The 18,709-nt window shown below is 44.6% G+C and overlaps 1 protein-coding gene across 1 annotated transcript in view; it reads right to left on the reverse strand.

Annotated features, from left to right (window-relative positions):
- LOC135384243 (vang-like protein 2) overlaps window positions 1-18,709 on the reverse strand; it is a 90,735-nt gene that overhangs the window by 28,955 nt on the left and 43,071 nt on the right. Inside the window, exon 2 of the mRNA XM_064613453.1 lies at window positions 15,191-15,313. The gene's annotated coding sequence lies outside the window, so the exon portion shown is untranslated. The remainder of the gene's footprint in view (window positions 1-15,190; window positions 15,314-18,709) is intronic.

Raw genomic sequence — 18,709 nt, forward strand, 5'->3', positions numbered from 1 at the left:
AAACGGAGCCTGCCGGCGCGATGGGTTGCTGACAAAGTGTTAGGGATCGTAATCGCACATAGGACCCACGCAGAGGTAGTCACAATGGGGAGGCTAGTGTTCGACACGTTAGACTAAAACCCATATATAATGTATGTCGGTTCTGGTGCACTATGGGATGTGGGCAATGAGGCACCTATAGAGTGCAAGTGCAGTGGGACTTTGCTTGTGAACTCTACCTTCAGTTACGTTTGTACTGCACTGTGTCGTAGCCCGTATTTAAGTTGACGTGTGTATTGATGATCCTGAGACCATAAGAGGGAATATCCTTACGCGAGTGCATTGCAGTGTATACAGTGTTTGCAGCTGTTGTTATCGTAATCCAAATGATTAGGCTACACAACTCTTAGTGATATTGTTCCTTGTGTCGCAATAGTGCCCCACAAGTAACTTAAGGGGGGAGATGTAAGAGTTGTACTTTTTAGAAACCTCGCGAATATTGTGCATTCCTAACTCAGTGTAATAGCCACCCGAAAGAGACTCGGGGAAGGCACGTTGGACGGGGGACACTTGACGCCTCAGGGGGTCTTCGCGACCAGATGCTCGCTGGCAATAAATCAGTAGAGTGGGCCAAGGAAGATGCACTGTCCAAAGTTGCATGGTGCACGGATTGACAGCTTGGTCCGTTACCCATAAATACCGAGTAGTGGGCGGACAATTAGGAGGTGCCTGGTTCGTTCCAAATTCAAACTAGGCCAACCATGAGTTGGAGACGTTTGAATCGGGCTCCTGGGATTGGTGTTTGCTGGCGGAGGTTGTGTCCCAAATGTCACTCTTTTAAACGGAGGACACACGAAAATCCGTGTGTGGAAGCCGCAACGACTTGATAAAGACGAGGCGAAAGCCCCGTGACTTCGGTCGCTATAGTGTTGTCTTGTATATAGTTATGTAAATAACTATGTAAATAAAGCCCAGTTATTGTTCGAAAATACCGCCTGTCGGACGTCTCTTGGGAATATCTCCGATCTGTGAGCAACATCAACGGACCATCTTCCAGCAACAACGGAAGAAACTTTACTCCATGTCTCCCCTATACCGTTTTGGTGTGAAATATGCAGTGATGGCCACTAACTACTTCTACAGTAGTTTAACTATAACTACTAACTACTTTGGGATGGAGTAGTTTAACTACTAGTTCAACTACTTTTCAGGTGAGTAGTTAAAACTACTTCTTTAACTAATGCAATGTAGTTTAACTACATCCATAACTACTTAATGTTGTCCATCAACACCAATCCCTTGTAGTGTTCTTGGACAAATAAATATGAATCACAAGCAATGATAAACTTTGGCTCAAGCCATCGCTACGATCGTTAAATACAAAGCTTGCGGCGGGATTCTTCCTGTGCTTACGCGATAAACTAAGTTGCAGAATTATTTCACAACAAATGAGGCCTCACTGGACAAGCATTAAAAGTGAAGATTTAGTACACATGCACGACACAATTGCTCTGCACCTCCGTTGTCATCAAAGAAATAGCTCAAGGTAAAAGTCGGAAGCACAATCGTGCCGTGAAGCTTGCGGCAATATTGGAAGTAGTTGGCACCTTCAGTAACCTAACTACTGTAGTTAACTACTTAAAATAGTAGTTTAACTAGTAGTTGCCACTACATTTCTGCAAGTAGTTGATAACTACTTTTTAACTACAATCAGGTAGTTTAACTTGTAGTTTAACTACATGTAGTTAACTACTGGCCATCGCTGGAAATATGTTTCGACTCCAGGCATATTCCGTTTCTTTCACAGAAGGAGGTTTTATGTCCGATAACTCACGGGCGAGTTATCGGGCGTAAAACACGGTATGTTCGGGTGAGTCATGCAGGGAAGCACCTGTAGGGGGAAAGGCGCGTCTCCCCCACACAGGGGGTATCGATCGAGACTCTCTCTCTCTCTATCACCCTTTCCCAGCATTTTCCTGCGTGCATATCCGGTTACCTTTCTTTCTGCTCGGATTTCGCCCCCGTATTTTTCTTTTTTCTTCTTAAAAAAAAAAGAAGAGGAACTGAACCGAGCTCAAACTCTCTCTCCTGATTTCAGGAAACATTTATCCGATCAACGCCGCTAAATATTTCGCTTAAAAATTTTCCCGAGTATTTACAACGAATAACTGGGCCAAGCAGCGGCGGAACGAGCATGATTATTTATTGTTAATATTATTGTCATAGAATAATATTTATTGTAAATATTATTAGTATACAGTCAACCTTCGATTTATGAATTCCCTCGTTTTATGAACACGAGCACCGGGAACCAAACTTCTTCCATTCATTTTTCCCTCGTTTTATGAACCTCGATATTCGAATAATGAACGGAATTTCTGGGAACCAACTAGGAGTTGCCCAGCGTTTTTGCCCTCAATTTATAAACGGATCGTTCCAAGGTAAACAGAAACCTTCAAAGGGATAATTCCGTGGTCTTATGAATGACGCCTGAACGGACAAAACGTTTTCCAGGTATTGCACCCTCGGTTCTTAACCCCTCGAAATCCGAACAACAAACGGGTTTTCCGGGGTCGCACAAGGTGCGACCAAGTGTCCCTGACCTCAGTTGATGAATAAGGTGGTCGCTGTCACCCGGAGATTAATAAACCGAGGTTAAAAATCCCGGAGGAAATCCGAGACCAGTCCAGTGCGAATGTGGTGACATCTCTTATTTCCAAGATTGACACAGCGGAAGGCATGGACCAAAGCAAAATTAAACAATTTAGTATTGCATAATAAACAGAGTGTGAATGCGCTAACGTCTGTTCTTTATGAGATTGATACAGCAGAAGGCATGGTCAAAAGCAAAATTACACAATATATGGCATTATAAACACAATCCCGACTCGGAAATACTGTTGCATTTGCTCGATAGTACTCAGTTAACTGAATTTTCGATTTATGAATCCCTCGATTTATGAACGATTTTTCGGGGAACCGAGGGTGTTCATAAATCGAGGGTTGACTGTATATGTTAAATAATGCTATGCCGGCACGGTTATACAGACGATTGTAAAATTGTAAAACCCGAACCGAAAAAAGGTCGGTGACGTCACATGGATGACGCTGAATTTGAGCTGTTTGAAATGATGATGGTGATGATGTGGGCCTTCCGCGTCGGGAGTCCCGTAATTATGCCGTATAAAGTTGCTTAACGGTATGCGGATACCTGTTTGAACCACCAGAGGCCTTTGAACCAAACTAGTTATACGCGCAAAATACCATATCAATAATGTTCGCGGCCAATTATTTACTAGCGATTTTTATTGCCGGCAGTCTCTGTCTCTCTCGTGATGTCAATATCAACAGCTTCCGGTTCCGGTTTTCGTGCCTGAAGCATCGGAGCCACGAAATCTCTGGGGTCCCCGATCGACTCGGTCTCCACAGCCCACGGCTTGTGACGTCCGCAAACCTTCGCCTGCTCATGCTCACGTCATAGCGAACCACGCAGCGTATATGCGATTCGTTTTTCGTCTTGTTTTCACATTTACTTCCAAAAGTAGGACTCTTGGCTCAACAGAGTTTTGGCATACACCCCGCATACCAAGCGGTGGCCGGCTTCCAATTTGTCTACTTGCGCCGTCTCGGCACCGCGACGAAACTATGGCTTTAAAAAACCCGCTCATTTCCCACGGCTCTAGTGTAGCACCGTACCCAGTGTATTTTATTTATACTTATTCTATTATAATATTATTCTATGACAATAATATTAACAATAAATAATCATGCTCGTTCCGCCGCTGCTTGGTCCAGTTATTCGTTGTAAATGCTCGGGAAATTTTTAAGCGAAATATTTAGCGGCGTTGATCGGATAAACATTTCCTGAAATCAGGAGAGAGTTTGAGCTCGGTTCAGTTCCTCTTTTTTTTTTAAGAAGAAAAAAGAAAAATACGGGGGCGAAATCCAAGCAGAAAGAAAGGCAACCGGATATGCACGCAGGAAATATCCAAACTTATATATTTATTTATACCAAACTTATATCTTAATAATATATATCTTGTCCCGGGGAATTTAATGTTACGCGTTCCTTTCTGCGTACTTCTTAATTTACATACATGATGCAGCACCTTTTGATGAAGGGGTCTGGGCGACATATACTTTTTTACGTGCAATGTCATTATACAGCCCGGATAGAAAACCTGTCCGTTCACAGTCCCAGCACCCATAGGAGACTCAATAATGGCATCCACGAGATGAGCGGCAAACAGTACCGCGCCCCAGCGCGTTACCCCCGAACAATAAAGAGGCCGTGTATTCATGTGTGTGTGTGTGTGTGTGTGCATCGGAACGTTATTCACGTTCTTGCGGGTTATTGGCCTACAGAGGGCGTGGCGAGAATCGCTGTGAAGAACCACGGCGTTATTTACGTATTTTATTTATCGATTTTATCGTGCAAGTATTGTGAGAGGTACGGTCGCTTTAATTACGAATTAGCGGGCCCTATATAAAATCGAGACTCGCGAACGGTTGCGCCATCTATGAGCACGATGGGGGAAAAAAACACAGTCGACTTTCTGTTTAATTTCTCCTAAACGGCGATTGAACGACCGAAATTCGACGTCCCTCTTTGCTTTTTGTTTTCGATTTTTTTCTTTTTTTACGTCCCTCTTTGTTTTTTTTTTCGATTTTTTCTTTTTTTACAGTCGACTTTCTGTTTAATTTCTTCTAAACGGCGATTGAACGACCGAACTTTGATGTCCCTCTTTGCTTTTTGTTTTCGATTTTTTTTTCCTTTTTTACGTCCCTCTTTGGTTTTTTTTTCGATTTTTTCTTTTTTTTTTTGCAACTGCTTATATGAACGCCGCTTGGAGTTGTATATATATTCAACCGTATATTACTTGTGCGCGGCACGATTAAAATTTCATTGAACAAAGCGTCATAGTTTTTAGATGAACCAGAAAAAAAAATGAAGGGCATGCTCATATCCGGCTCTACCAGTTCCCGTGGCATAGTGGTTCTGGGATGATCGCTTTCCACGCCGAGACTGGGAGGTGACCCGGGTTCGAACCCCGTCACCGACTGTGCTGTCTGACGTTTTCCCCGGGTTTTCCGAAGACTTTTTTTAGAAGAATGTCGGCACAATTCCCCCTGAAGACGGCCCGGGACGCATAATAACCCCCCCCCCCTGTTCCCCAATCCTTCCTGCTGTCCTCTCTCCATCTGTCCACGTCTGTACGCAGCTCATAGCCACAGTTGCTTCGCGGCGCTAACGCGGAATCTAAAAAAAAAATCCGGTTCGGTTTCACGACGAATAACCTAAGCATCGACTATAGTCGTGTTCTTGCTATAAGAAGGAGAAGAAATCTAGTCCGTCAACTACATCGTCTACATACGCCGTTGGTGACGCAATAGCGCGCCAGGAGAAATACTGCAGCGCCACCATGCGCCATCAGTCGCTATCATTAGGAGAGCGCACTTTCTGCTGCAGCGTAATGCCATGCTGCCAATCTTAACAGCCAACGCGGAAGCAGTGGGAATGGTTTTCGTTTTGTGGCGCAGGGATGGAGCGTGACCTCTCTGCGTCCAGCCATCTTTCTCTGCAGCGCAGTAATACCTAGAGAGCTGAGGGAGCATATACCATTAATCGTGGACGTTGTGCGGACATCGCGAGGGTGTGTGTGACTGAGGTTAAGGGCTGTTTTGAGATGCAGATATGTAAGAGGAAATGTTTTCTTTGGAATGGGGGTCTCTCGGCAAGAAAGAGAAAACCGGAATTTGCTCTCAGTGATGCCACGGCAGAGAAAGCGCCGGCTAGTAAAATCCATTACGAATAATTGGCTGCGAATGTAATTGAAATATTTTGCACGGTGACTGTATAAGCGTTGTATAGAGAGCGGGGTTACGGAATGGGATCACCCATTCCAATTCCATTCTGAGGAATGGAGATAATTCCATTCCTTTCAATTCCCCGGAATGAAAAGGTATGGCCAATTCCCACTCCTGGAATGGCTTGGAAATCCCATTCCGTTCCTTTAATTCCATCAATAAAATAAAAGGGACCGGTATCCGTGCTGGGTAGCCCAGCAGTGCTGTAGAGGAGATTGGCATTACCCATCACGGAAAAAGCAAAAAGACAAGGTTATTTCGGCCTTGACCGTGCGGCACCCAGACCAGTCCAATTCCATTCCGCCTTCGAAAAGAAAAAAAAGCCTAGTTCCATTCCATTCCTAGGACAGTTTCCGCCATTCCATTCCCCTTCCATTCCGAGCTGTGATAAATCTGGAATGATTCCGGAATCATTCCAATTCCGGAGTGGCAACTCCGCAAACCTGGTAGAGACCCTAAAAAACCCTGGGGGGGGGGGCAGCTCTTTGGTTTAGGTTTGGACTTTAAAAGGAAGTAGAGTTGCAATCTCAGAAAATGTGTCTCTTCCATATCCTGAGCCTCTTGAGTACTCTTACGTCACCATATTTCTCCCGATTGCGCTCATAGTTTTTTTTTTTTATATAGAAAATTAAAATTGAAAATTACGGGCAACACTGTGTCGAAGTCGCGACCAACTGCGCATTGCCCGTCAGGTACGGCGGCAAAACTACATCGCACGCGCGTAACACTGGGCCTAAAACAAAACAAGTCGGCTACATAGCCGTCAGAAGCAGCAAGCGAGTCAGGAACATAGCTCACTGTTGCTCGACGAATTGGGAATTATTTCGCACCAGACGTCGCCCCGAATCTTTTTACCGCAATTTTACTTAAAAATTAAAAACATTTAGCGTTCCCTGTGACGTGTATAACTTGTTGAGCTGGGTTTACGAGCAACGTGTGTGTCTGTTCCCGACAATATAGCCACTCACACGGTAAGTGGCCCGTTCAACGATTAACAGTATACTGTAGTTCTATCGATCCACAAGTCTATGCTACTAGCTGTCGTACGTTACTGGAAATCCTTTCCACATGACAGAAGTAATGAGTAATGACACGATGAATGAACGCTCCAGAGCCCCCTTGGTAATACCCCTGATTGATTTCCGAAATCGTACATGTTTAAAATTGGGGCATCCAACACCTTTTGGGGACTTCGATCCCTGCAAATCACTTTGCTCGATGCAATTCTACTCCCCCCCCCCAAAAAAAAAATAAAATAAAAAACGCGAAGATATTTTCCACGCGAAAGAAGAAGAATAAGAAAAAAAGGAATAAGGTAGAAACGACATCTACGATACTAGTAATCAATTTCACCCACGTGGCTCTTGAGGGCGATTTTTAATTTTCCACACTGGTCCCTTAAAACGGGAGGCCTTTTTGTGACACTTACGTGGTTACGTTAATTGTCACAAAAAGGGCCCACGCTTTCCACAAATCGGGAGTGATAACGGTATCACTCATTTGCAACTGTTCGCCTTCAGCGTGCTATGATGTCACGGTTTCCTCGTTCTATGATGTCACGAAAAAGCGTGTGACACATCGAGTCTCCAACTATTTTTTCTGTCTCGCCGTCCCTCTAGGTGACCCACAGTCCTCCAACGGTCATTTTCGTGAGAAATAGCGCCGCGTCTTGATCGCTAACGAGAGAATTGTTTCGCAACGAAAGAATAAGTCAAGTACCCAGCATCATGTATATAAAGCTTGAGAATAAAAATGCCACAATATCGTATTCTTATTGGTGTTCTGCACTCTAAGAAAAAAAGGAGTACTTTTACTCCTTTTGGGGAGTAATTGCATTGCCACAAAAAATAGTCCCTTTCGGGAGTAAATGCACGGGAGTAAATGAATGTCACAGAGTGAGGACCGCATTTCACGCGCTGTTGTAAGAGTCCCAGGTACATAATTGGTGCCCATGCATGAAGATACTTTGAAGCAAACCGTCAACCGTGATATATCGAGTGATATAAAATCTTGCCCCATACTGGGCACAATTTGCGAAGAAAGATGCGCTCACTGTTTCTTACTCTGTGTGGCTGGAAAATTGCTACGTTGTCTGAGTTATACAGCCTTATGTCGTTCAAATTGACCAAGCGCACATATTTACGTAGACTTTTGCATTCAGGAGACCATTCGCGAAGTTTAGTGACAATTTTCAGTCCTGGGGAGTAAATGTCGGGACTAAATGTTGGGTTAGGGGACTAAAATGGGGAGTAATTGCAGACTAGGGGAGTAGAAGCTGCAATTACTCCCCGTTTTACTCCTTTTTTTCTTAGAGTGTGCCACCCGTGCATGCCTTGTCCGTTTAATATGCGTCGAAAAGGCTGTCACACTTTGAGACACGTGACTTATTACATCACGGACGCATTGTGCTGTATGCCGTAATATTGAGAGAGAGAAAAAAAAAAGATAACTTTTGTACGTGTTCTAGCTAGAGATGCGAAGCCTCGGGAAAAAACCAGGAAATTTTGAGAAAAAAAACAGTTCATTTCGGGTTTTTTCCTCGTCTCCGGAAATATTGCCTAAAATTTCCAGGCGACAAAATTAAAGAATTTAAATTTTCGTACCTTCGATGCGTTCCAACCCGCCAACAGTGCCTTGGGTGCCTCTAATCCGCCAACAACCACCAACTTAGAGCTCCGTCTGGCTGTTCCGAGCGATCGCCATCGCGTTCACATAATGTCGGAGTTCTGGTCGGAGTGGATCGCTGAGTAGACAGCAGTCTCATGGGATGCTCTGCTCTGTATTTATGCCTAGAGGATGAGCGCTACTAAAGTTTCTAGCTCATTGTATGCTATGGCTTGGCCGGCAATGCTTCCGACTCAGCAGTAACCGCGTTTGTTTCCATTTTTGTCCAATTTTTCGGGGAAAAAAAAAATTCCAAAACACCGGTTTTTTTCGAGCGATTCAAAATTTCCGGAAATTTCGCATCTCTAGTCCTAGCTAGCGAGATACAGGCCATTGAAGATGTATCGGCGTCGAGCAAGATTTTCAGTGTTGGCAGTACTCAGTTTCTAGGCTACTGTTTCCGTCTTCACTTGAGGACTTGAAATGCTAATTCCCACTGATGCGTTTTTGTTTTTTCCATTTATCTGACACGACCGACAAGTTTCACAACCTCTTTGCGGAGAGCACGAAAATCTAACGGGAAGTCACGAGGGAGGAAGTCTCGAAAAAAAAAGGAGCAGCGCGGAAGTAAAACGAGCACTCCCCAAAAACGTTTCCGCTCGTCACGATAGCTCAGTCGGTAGAGTGCTCGCCTTCTGCGCGCGGGGTCCCGAGTTCGAATCCTCTTAGGGGCCTTGACGCTGTTGGTTATTCTTGAGGGTGGATACTTTCAATGTCCACCGCCAATGCCAAAACAGCGACAGAGATATTACCGCCTCGAAAATCTCCGGTCCCTATTCGGTGGGGGCTGGAAGAGATCAGTGGCGGAACATTTTACGAACTTCACCGACTACTCACTCCCGGTATGTCTCCCCACCCCCCCCCACCCCATTTGTTGAAAACGGAAGGTCTTTTTCGTTATGCTAACTTGTTAGTGACGCTTTCGACAAATGAGGAGTGATTACTGGTCAAGTTCTTTTTTTTTTTTAGTTGTAAAACTACTCCGAGTACCACACCTTACTTTCTGTTGTTTTTTTTTTTTTTAGAGAGAATTCATGGCGGAGCTACAACTAGGGTTGCCACCAGGCCGGTATTATACCGGCACGGCCGTTTATTTGCTCTCTCTGCCGGTTGCCGGTAGGAAGGTGATACCGGCAGCGCTTTGCCGGTATTTGTGGCTGAACACCTTTCATAGGGGTTTTTACAGGGTTTTCCTTTCAACATTCCACTGCAGCTTGAATAAATCTGGAGCACAGATCCAACTCCGTAATCACCAGTCGTTTTCTTAGTTATTCATTATTATTATTATTATCATTGTTGTCTTGAGCCAGTACGCTCGTTCTTTCACTCTCTCTCTATACTGTCCACCCCTCACTTACTTTCCCTTTCCCGCGAACGTTTCCTCCTTTCCCTCTATTCCACCTCCTCTCCCTCAGCCGATATTTTTCACTACGAAAGGTGGCAACCCTAGCTACAACAAGGACGAATACAGTTACAACCACCTTTCATCTTTGCTCTTCTCTGACGTAAGAGGGAGAGATGCGCTTGCAGCCGCGGTTCAGTCGCCCCTCTTTTTTTTTTTTAGTATGTCTTGTTCACCTATTTTCTGCCGGCTCGGAGCGTCAGGCAGTTTGCTCTCAAAGGAAACGCACGGGCTCATCTTTGTTTAACTACTAGTATTTTTAGCGATGCTCTTATTAGCGCAGAGCTTCTCAAATCGCCCTCAGCTCTACGCCGTCCGCGGGTGAAAAAAAACAAAAACAAAAAGAGATAAAATGAATCTATAATTTTGCTCGGAGCGCTCCCATTGGAAGGTCGCTTCCTCGCCTCCGTCTGAGTTTTTTCCTTTTGCAGGGTGGACATTGGCGATGTCTTTTTTGTTGACAGATAAATGTCAGGCTTCTTCGTGTGTTACGATATGTTTCTGTGTGTTGCACACTGTTTTCCCAACACAAACATCGTGCATCTTTCGACCAGCCTATATCAGGTTTTCGTGGAACGTTGCACTGTAAACTGAAAAACACCCTTATGGGTGTAAATGGCTTGTCCTATAACTGACACCCTCCTAAACACCCTAAACACCCTGTTAAACACCCTCCTAAAAGGGTGTTTAAAGGGTGCAAAAGAAGGCATTTTCAAGGAAAAGCACCATTTCAAAGGGTGTGTTCTAAGACCATATGGTGTAAAAAGAGGTGTCAGTTATAGGACAAGCCATTTACACCCATAAGGGTGTTTTTCAGCTTACAGTGTGTCGTGACACCCATATTTGTTACTTTCCCGGCTTTTTTTTTTTTGCCTTTCTGGCAGGCATATCACATCATCATCATCATCATCATCCATTCATCTATGTTGTTGTTGTTGTTGTTGGCAGGCATACTTGGGGGGTGTTGCAAGATTTTGGTTGGAGGCATTAGGGGTGTGTGAAGGGGGGATCCCTGGTCGTGCGTTCCAACCTTAGGAGCACTTGAAGCACTTAGAAGCACGAATGCCGTCCGAACACACTTCGACAAAGATAGCGTGGAACAAATAATACCCCTGTCACACGGGCATTTTCGATCCTGCTCGACCGAACCTGCTTGAACCCAATGCAGATCGGATGGTGCTACACGGCCGCTTCCAAGCAGGATCGAACTTTGATCCTGCTTGACTCAAGACAGTTCCCATAACAGGATTGAGAATTTCGAGGCGGCTCGACGGCCGCCATTTGCATCCTCGACCCCGGTGAACTGTCATAAGTTAAGACGGACATGCGCGCGAAGCTACAAATGATGCTTACATCGGTATACGATAAATTACCACTAATATCGCTGTTATAGAGGAAACGCGAAATTAATGAGTTCGGTTTATCCATTTGCACAGGTCAACCATTCAATGCGCATTGAAAGTGGCCGTGTAGCAGCGTCAACAACAACAACAACAACTTTATTTTCGGCCTTGGAGAGTGGGGAGTTGTGTAGCAGCGTCAAAACTCGAGCGTGCTCGGGAAGTTCGATGCAGATCGGATTTGAGAAGGATCGAAATGCCCGTGTGACAGGGGTATTATACGTGCAGCCTTTCGCTACTTTCCTTTTGTATAAAGATACGATCATGTACGTTTAACATTTTGTTTTGCTGAGAGTGTTTGACGGACCCAACTACAAACGCTCATCACGAAGTCGTATACGCAGTCGTGTGGCACTTGTTCGTTATTAGGGATAAACTACACTTTGCAAGTTTGAACTGAACTGCAAGTTTCACACTGAGCAAGCAAACGTTGTGCAGTGTGCATATACTGTGTATCGACGCAACACATATATAAGCGCCTCTTTGCGTCAAAACTGTTCGTAACTATTTCAAAATCAACGAATAACTGGGCGGCGGGCATTAAAAGTCGGTAGAAGTTGATTGCGGTCGTACAGCCGAGCAGTGAGCCGAACGGGAAGGCTCCCGATTGATTGATTGATTGATGGATTCACTGATTGTGATTTACGGGTTCGAATCCTGTCACCGACTGTGCTGTCTGACGTTTTCCCTGTGTGTTCCGAAGACTTTCCAGACGGACGTCGGCACAGTTCCCCCTGAAGTCGGCCAAGGACGCATAATAACCCCCCCTCATTCCTGCTGTCCTCTCTCCATGTGTTCATGTCTGTACGCCGCTCATAGCCACAGTTGTTTCGCGGCGTTAGCACCGAATTAAAACAAAAACTGATTGCGATTGGCTGTGAGCTCAGCGTTGTGCGATATCGATATCGTATATATGTATGTCAGAAAAGAGAAGCCTAAGCTCTTAGGAGATTATTAGTTATTGTTATTAGTTTATTATTATTATTATTATTATTATTATTTATTATTATTATTTATTATTAGCAGATTATAACTAGGGAGTGACTTTTTTCGGGTTAAATACCCTTCTCAGATTCAAGGGGAGGGGGGGTGTAAAAATCGGGCGGTATTTTTAAATCTGTAATTCCAGGAGAAATCCGGCGATAATTGTGCTTTCGGGTGTTTTCTTTTTTCCTCTTGTCTATTAAGTCCTTTCCTAATCTTTTATTTTTTATTTTTGTTTTTTTTGTTTTGTTTTGCGAGATCGTGACCTTACAGCGGCAATCCCCGAAGGCATAGACAGTGTTGACACACATGGGTGTATTGCTGGGAACTCAAGTGACCTTAACTGAACCCTTAAGTGACCCCTTAAGTGAACACGTGGCTACATTTGTTCGTCCTCAGTCGAAACGTCACTTGAGGATTTCATAGTGACTTGAATTCGGTGAGAAATCGGGTTTAACCCGAACTGGTCGGAGGTTATTCCGGGGGGGGGGGGGATAACCGGGCGGGATCGGGTTGAACCCGAAAAAGTCACCCCCTGATTATAACTAAGACGTCGCTATGTACCAGCACAGGACAGCTGTCTGGGCCTTATTTTGGGTGGCGTGAGAAGGTCACGTGATGCCCATCCGTCAGTGTGAGAGCGTCGCCAATGAAGTCAGAAATAAAAACAACTGATGGCACATATGACCATTCCTGTGCCGACTGCGCATGCTCCGGACGAGTTGGAGGGAGGCACTCGTGCATGACATGGTATCGGGCTTCTTTTTTTTTTTTTTTTTCGCAGCCGCGTTCGTCTTCCGAAAGACCGAAAAGGATATATGGCTGTCCAGACATCCCAGCAACAATGCTTTCTGGTATCTATTGTGCTCCCCATTGTGTCGGAAATACGAGCCAAAATGCAAAGTCGATCGACCTTTACGCTCCAGCACTGCATATGCAGGGTGTTGCACCTATAACGAGAATCTGCTAGTTTGAAGGAGGACAGAGGGCCATTCAAAATATTTTCAGTTTGAAATGTGCTGAACAGCACAGAAGGTTTTGATGCATGCATTTGAACGTTTTTTTTTTCAGAAAAAAAAAAGAAAAGAAAAGGAAAGGAAACGTACACAAACACAGGCGCCCTGGTTCCCTCTCGACTCGCCCCCCGGGGTGTAACGAGGATGAGAAGGAACGACAGTGACGTCATGCCGTCTGCGCGGTCAGTTGAGGTCAGCGCGTGTTTTTTTTTTTTTTCTTTTTCTGTGTGAGGGCTTTCTCCTTTTGTAGCCGGTAAACCTGTTCCCTAGGGAGAGATTAGGAATTGAAGGGGTGACCGTGAGGATGGAGGATTTCATTGTTCCCTGTGTGCAATGCTCAGACTTGTACGTAACGTGTAACGGGTAATTGCGTTACTAGTAATCAATTACTTTTTTGAGTAATTTGTAACGTAATCGATTACTTTTGGGGCCCAGTAATTTTTTTAGTAATTCAATTACAATTTTCAGTAATCAATTACCAAGTAATCGATTACTTGGAAACTAAAGAATCCACATTGTTCGGGACGACGCACACACACATATATGGGATGATTCACCGCCGCGAGAAGACAAAACCAACTGCCCTCTGCAAGTTCAGTGCAAGGCAGCTGTCTTATCCCTAGGACTTTTCCCGCAACAATTACTTACCCGAGGAACCCGAGGTCAATTGCCACAGTGCTCCGCACGTGTAGTGTATTTTTGAGTCCACTGTCCTCTCCCCATTCATGTGTACTATCTATCCGTAACCCGGCCTGTATGCAGTAAGTTGGACTGTAGGTTGTACCGTGAACCTGATGAGTCATTTGTAGGAGTCCCAGTTGGGACTCTTTTCACAGAACTCTCAAAACTCTCAACCTCTCGACACATTTTTCGCAGAACTCCGGACCCCGATAACCTAATGCCACTCTTGTGACCACGAGCCCCTGTCAGTCTTGTGCGGAATACTGTCGATATCACAACGATGTCGACGCTCAGTTTCCTTTTCTTTTTTTTTATGTGGATATCATTTTTTCTATCTTTTTTTGTATCGTTTTCTAAGATATCGAAAGTAATTGGCAAAGTAACGCGTTACTTTTCGAGGCATTACTTCATTACTTTTTCCGGCCAGTAATTTGTAACGGTAAAAAATTACTTTTTCGTACAAGGTAACGGTAACGGTAATCAATTACTTTTTTTTAGTAACGTGTACAAGTCTGGCAATGCTTCTGCGTATAGCCCTGAATAGCTGACTAGCGGACGACACAGTGAACCAATTAACGAGCGCGGACTGTGTAGCGTCAGCGTGAGGTCACAGGGTGGTGGTACTGCTCTTCACCACCGTTGCGCACGGTCGCTTTTCGCGGCGTACTTTAAATTCAAGTTCTGCGATAATTATGACTGTGTGGGGGCGAATTACGTACTTCTCACGGTGGATCTTACTGGCCTACCTAACAGTCTTATCGAACGAAAAGAGGGTGTTACAAATAACTTCTAGGTTACTTTAAGACAAATGCTGGCACAGTTCCCTGTGAAGTCAGCTCAGGACGCACCCCCCTCCAAAAAAAGGGGGCCCGAAATGCAGCTTGAATACATCTATGCACCTATTTAAAATCATATAGCTATTGTTTTGATTGCGCTCAGCTACTCAAAAAACGACTCATTTTGATGAGTGTAAGATTGATGTTGTATCGCGTAAATAAATATGCAGTTGTGCGAGGCTATCCATATATCGCAGTGTTTAGTGTACAGAAATATTTCCTGAAGAACCACAAGCTTCACTGACTCACTGACACCAAGAAGCGACCCTCACTTTTCTCAAGTTGCGTCGTTTGTCGTATTATTATTATTTTTTCTGAGACCTAATAAATTGAAGCAAAAAAAAAAAAAGGGAACTTTACCTTCAGCGCTTTATCCTCGTGGTGTACTCTCCAGTGAAGTATCTTCCACTTTGAACTTGACTCGCACACATGGTGTCCTTGGTATAGATTAAAAGTGCCTCGATGATGACCTCGCTTGGGTATCTGAAAAGATAAAGCGCCATTTCAGAGACCGAAAGCGGACGTTTTTATGACCACTCTCCGGCTGTCGCTCGATGGTAAACTCATTTAGAGGTCGTAGTATGCTTCACCTGTTCCGTTGTATAGCGCTTACCAACATTATTCCCATAAGCCGAGAGATGAACGTTATATTTGTCGCTGTAAAGTATTTCACAGTAGGGTAAAAAATGTGTAGGGTAAAGCGTGTAGGGTAAAGGTGCGTACAGGTGCCGCTTGCGTCGATTTCCGTCGTATGAATGTGTATATGAGTGAGCAAAAAATGTAAGAGTGAAGGGAGGGTGAGTGAGAGTGAGTGGCTTTTTTGTCGTCCCTTCAGATGACGCACCCCGAAAGTCGCTGAAGAGGCGTGTTAGCTTAGGTCAATTGGTAGAGCCCTGGACCGGTAATCCAGACCAAAGCAGCACAATGTACTGAAAGTCGAGTGCAATAGGGGTGGACGGTATGTGTCTTATCAATGTTCCTTAGTTTCAAGAGTCTGTTCAAGGTCATCCACCTACCCGTCCACCCCTATTGCACTCGACTTTCAGTACATTGTGCTGCCTGGGGAAGATGTGGGTTCGATCCCTACAGCTGGCTAACCTTTTCAGTGACTTTCATCTTTCAGGGTAAAGCGTGTAGTGCAAGCGTGTAGGGTAGGGGGGTTTATCGCTTTTAGAACTATTTCACTCCTGGCTTTTCTAGAAGCTCTCACTAAACTCTCATAAGATGACTTACAACCACGACCTACTAGAGTGTAGCGACCATGTCAAACCGACCCCTTCCCAGCGCCGCATGTGGAGGCTACAGCGGTGGCGCTGCTCATCGGCCCGGTCATTGCTGCCTCCATTTTTACAGTACTCTGTACTTTAGCTTACCTTAGTATTTTTGTACAAGCGGTGAATGTCCCACGAGAGGTGCTTCCTTTTAAAGTTGATTATCATCATCATTCTACGCGTTTTCATAGGAACTTCGTTGCTGTCGTCTGCAACGATAATCGTGCGTCCGCTTCCGCGCGTTCAAAATTCAAATTTCCGTCGTCCAATCACGATGCAGATCTCGCGCGTCGATGAGTAGCGCCCCTAGCGGATCGTGCGGACGGGCTCCTCATTGGGTTTGCCGATTATGAGTGGTGGCTATAATCTGGTAGGTCGTGCTTACAACAGATTATAGAAGAGGATGTATCGGATGTACAAACGGTTTGACACATTGATCGGGCTACCCTTCCTACCTAGGGTTATTCGTCGTGCGCTCAAACCGACGTGTTTACGCAACGTGCACCCTGCTACCAAGTTGCTTTGCTGGGTTCGAACCAAGAACCTTGCAATGAGCACACGGACGAGCTATACCAGCTCGATATGCTTGTTCTTTTCGCTTTCGAGATTCGCACGTTTTTATTTCCAAAGAGACAATATGTATACTGTGCACGTGCAGCGGAGTTGCGGAATGGGGTCTCCCATTCCGTTCCAATTCCACCCCGAGGAATGGAGACTTGCGATAATTCCATTCCTTTCAATTCCTCGGAATGAAAAGGTACGGTCAGTTCCCACTCCTGGAATGGCTTGGCAACTCAATTCCATTCCTTTAATTCCCTCAATAAAAGAAAAGGACCGGTAACCATACTGGCAAGTCCGGCAGTGCTAGAGGAGATTGACATTACCGAGCACGGAAAAAAGCACAAAGACAATGTTATTTCCAGTGATGGCCAGTAGTTAACTACATGTAGTTAAACTACTAGTTAAACTACCTGCTTGTAGTTAAAAAGTAGTTATCAACTACTTGCACAAATGTAGTGGCAACTACTAGTTAAACTACTATTTTAAGTAGTTAACTACAGTAGTTAGGTTACTGAAGGCACCAACTACTTCCGATTTTGCCGCAAGCTTTAGGGCACGATTGTGCTTCCGATTTTTACCTTGAGCTACTTGTTTAATGAGAATGGAGGTGCAGAGGAATTGTGTCATGCATGTGTACTAAATCTTCGCTGTTAATGCTTGTCTAGTGAAGCCTCATTTGCTGTGAAATAATTCTGCAACTTAGGTTATCTCGTAGACACAGAAAGAATCCCGCCGCAACCTTTGTATTTGACGATCGTAGCAATGGCCTGAGCCAAAGTTTATCATTGTTTGAGACTCATATTTAGATGTCCAAGAACACTATAAGGGATTGGTGGTGATGGACAACGTTAAGTAGTTAGAGATGTAGTTAAACTACGTCGCAGTAGTTAAAAAAGTAGTTTTAACTACTCCCCTGAAAAGTAGTTGAACTACTAGTTAAACTACTTAATTGCCAAGTAGTTAGTAGTTATAGTTAAACTACTGTAGAAGTAGTTAGTGGCCATCACTGGTTATTTCACTCTTGACCGTGTGCAGGTGCGGTGCAAAGGGTGCGAGGACAGAAACCCACCACGTTGAAACCAAAAAGTCTGCCACCGTGGCACCCAGACCATTCCATTCCCATTCCTACGACAGTTTTTTGCCATTCCATTCCAATTCAATTCCGGGCTCTGCTAAAATGCGGAACGATTCCGGAATCATTCCAGCTCCGGAGTGGCAACTCCGTAACCCTGATGTGCAGCACATTGTAAGAATCGGTAAGAATCGGCGAGTACAGGTAGAGAGCAGTAAAAGAGGGAGGGAGAACTTCGTTGAGTGTGGGGGAGAGAAGATGATAGTACGTGCGCACAAAGAGAGAGATACCTTATGGGCGGCATAATGTCTTCCGACCACTATACATATACTCGAGTGCGTGGGCACACACACACACAGAGAAAAGTCAACCATTCTTCTCAGCTCCTGTGGGAAACTCATCGCTATAGAGGATGAGGAGGTGCCTTCTCTTGAAACGTGAGCTCTTTTTTTCAAGAAGGAACCGCGTGGAGGGGGGAAGGAAGGAAACCCCTCCCCATCTTGCTTTGCCCTTTCTCGAATCTTGGTGGAGGTGGTTCTGCTTCATCGCTCACCGGTCATTTGGGCTCACCAAAATAACAACGGACCCCAGTTTCCAAAGCCCGCTTGCCCCCATTATTTCATTTGGAGACGTTTTCATTTCTTGTTCGCGTAATTGTACACACCACGATCCATTGTGACGGCGCCGTAGTAGCAGTAAAACCGGAACTACGTACGGAGAAAGAAAAGGATTTTTTTTAAAAAGCTAATTCAGAAGGAGGGCGACAGAATTTAAGGAGCAGAATTATTGCGATTATAAGAACGGACAAGAAAGACCGGAATGAATGTATAAACTACGGAAAAGGATATAGAGACTGTTCTTAAACGATAGATATTTGGCAATGATCACGCGGTATCTATAGAGAACAATGGACATTTGAGGTACTTATTTCGCGGAGAACATAGTGGCAGTCACCTATTATTATGCATTCTAGAA

This window comes from Ornithodoros turicata, chromosome 2 (genome assembly GCF_037126465.1).
Source record: "Ornithodoros turicata isolate Travis chromosome 2, ASM3712646v1, whole genome shotgun sequence".
Taxonomy (NCBI): Eukaryota; Metazoa; Arthropoda; class Arachnida; order Ixodida; family Argasidae; genus Ornithodoros; species Ornithodoros turicata.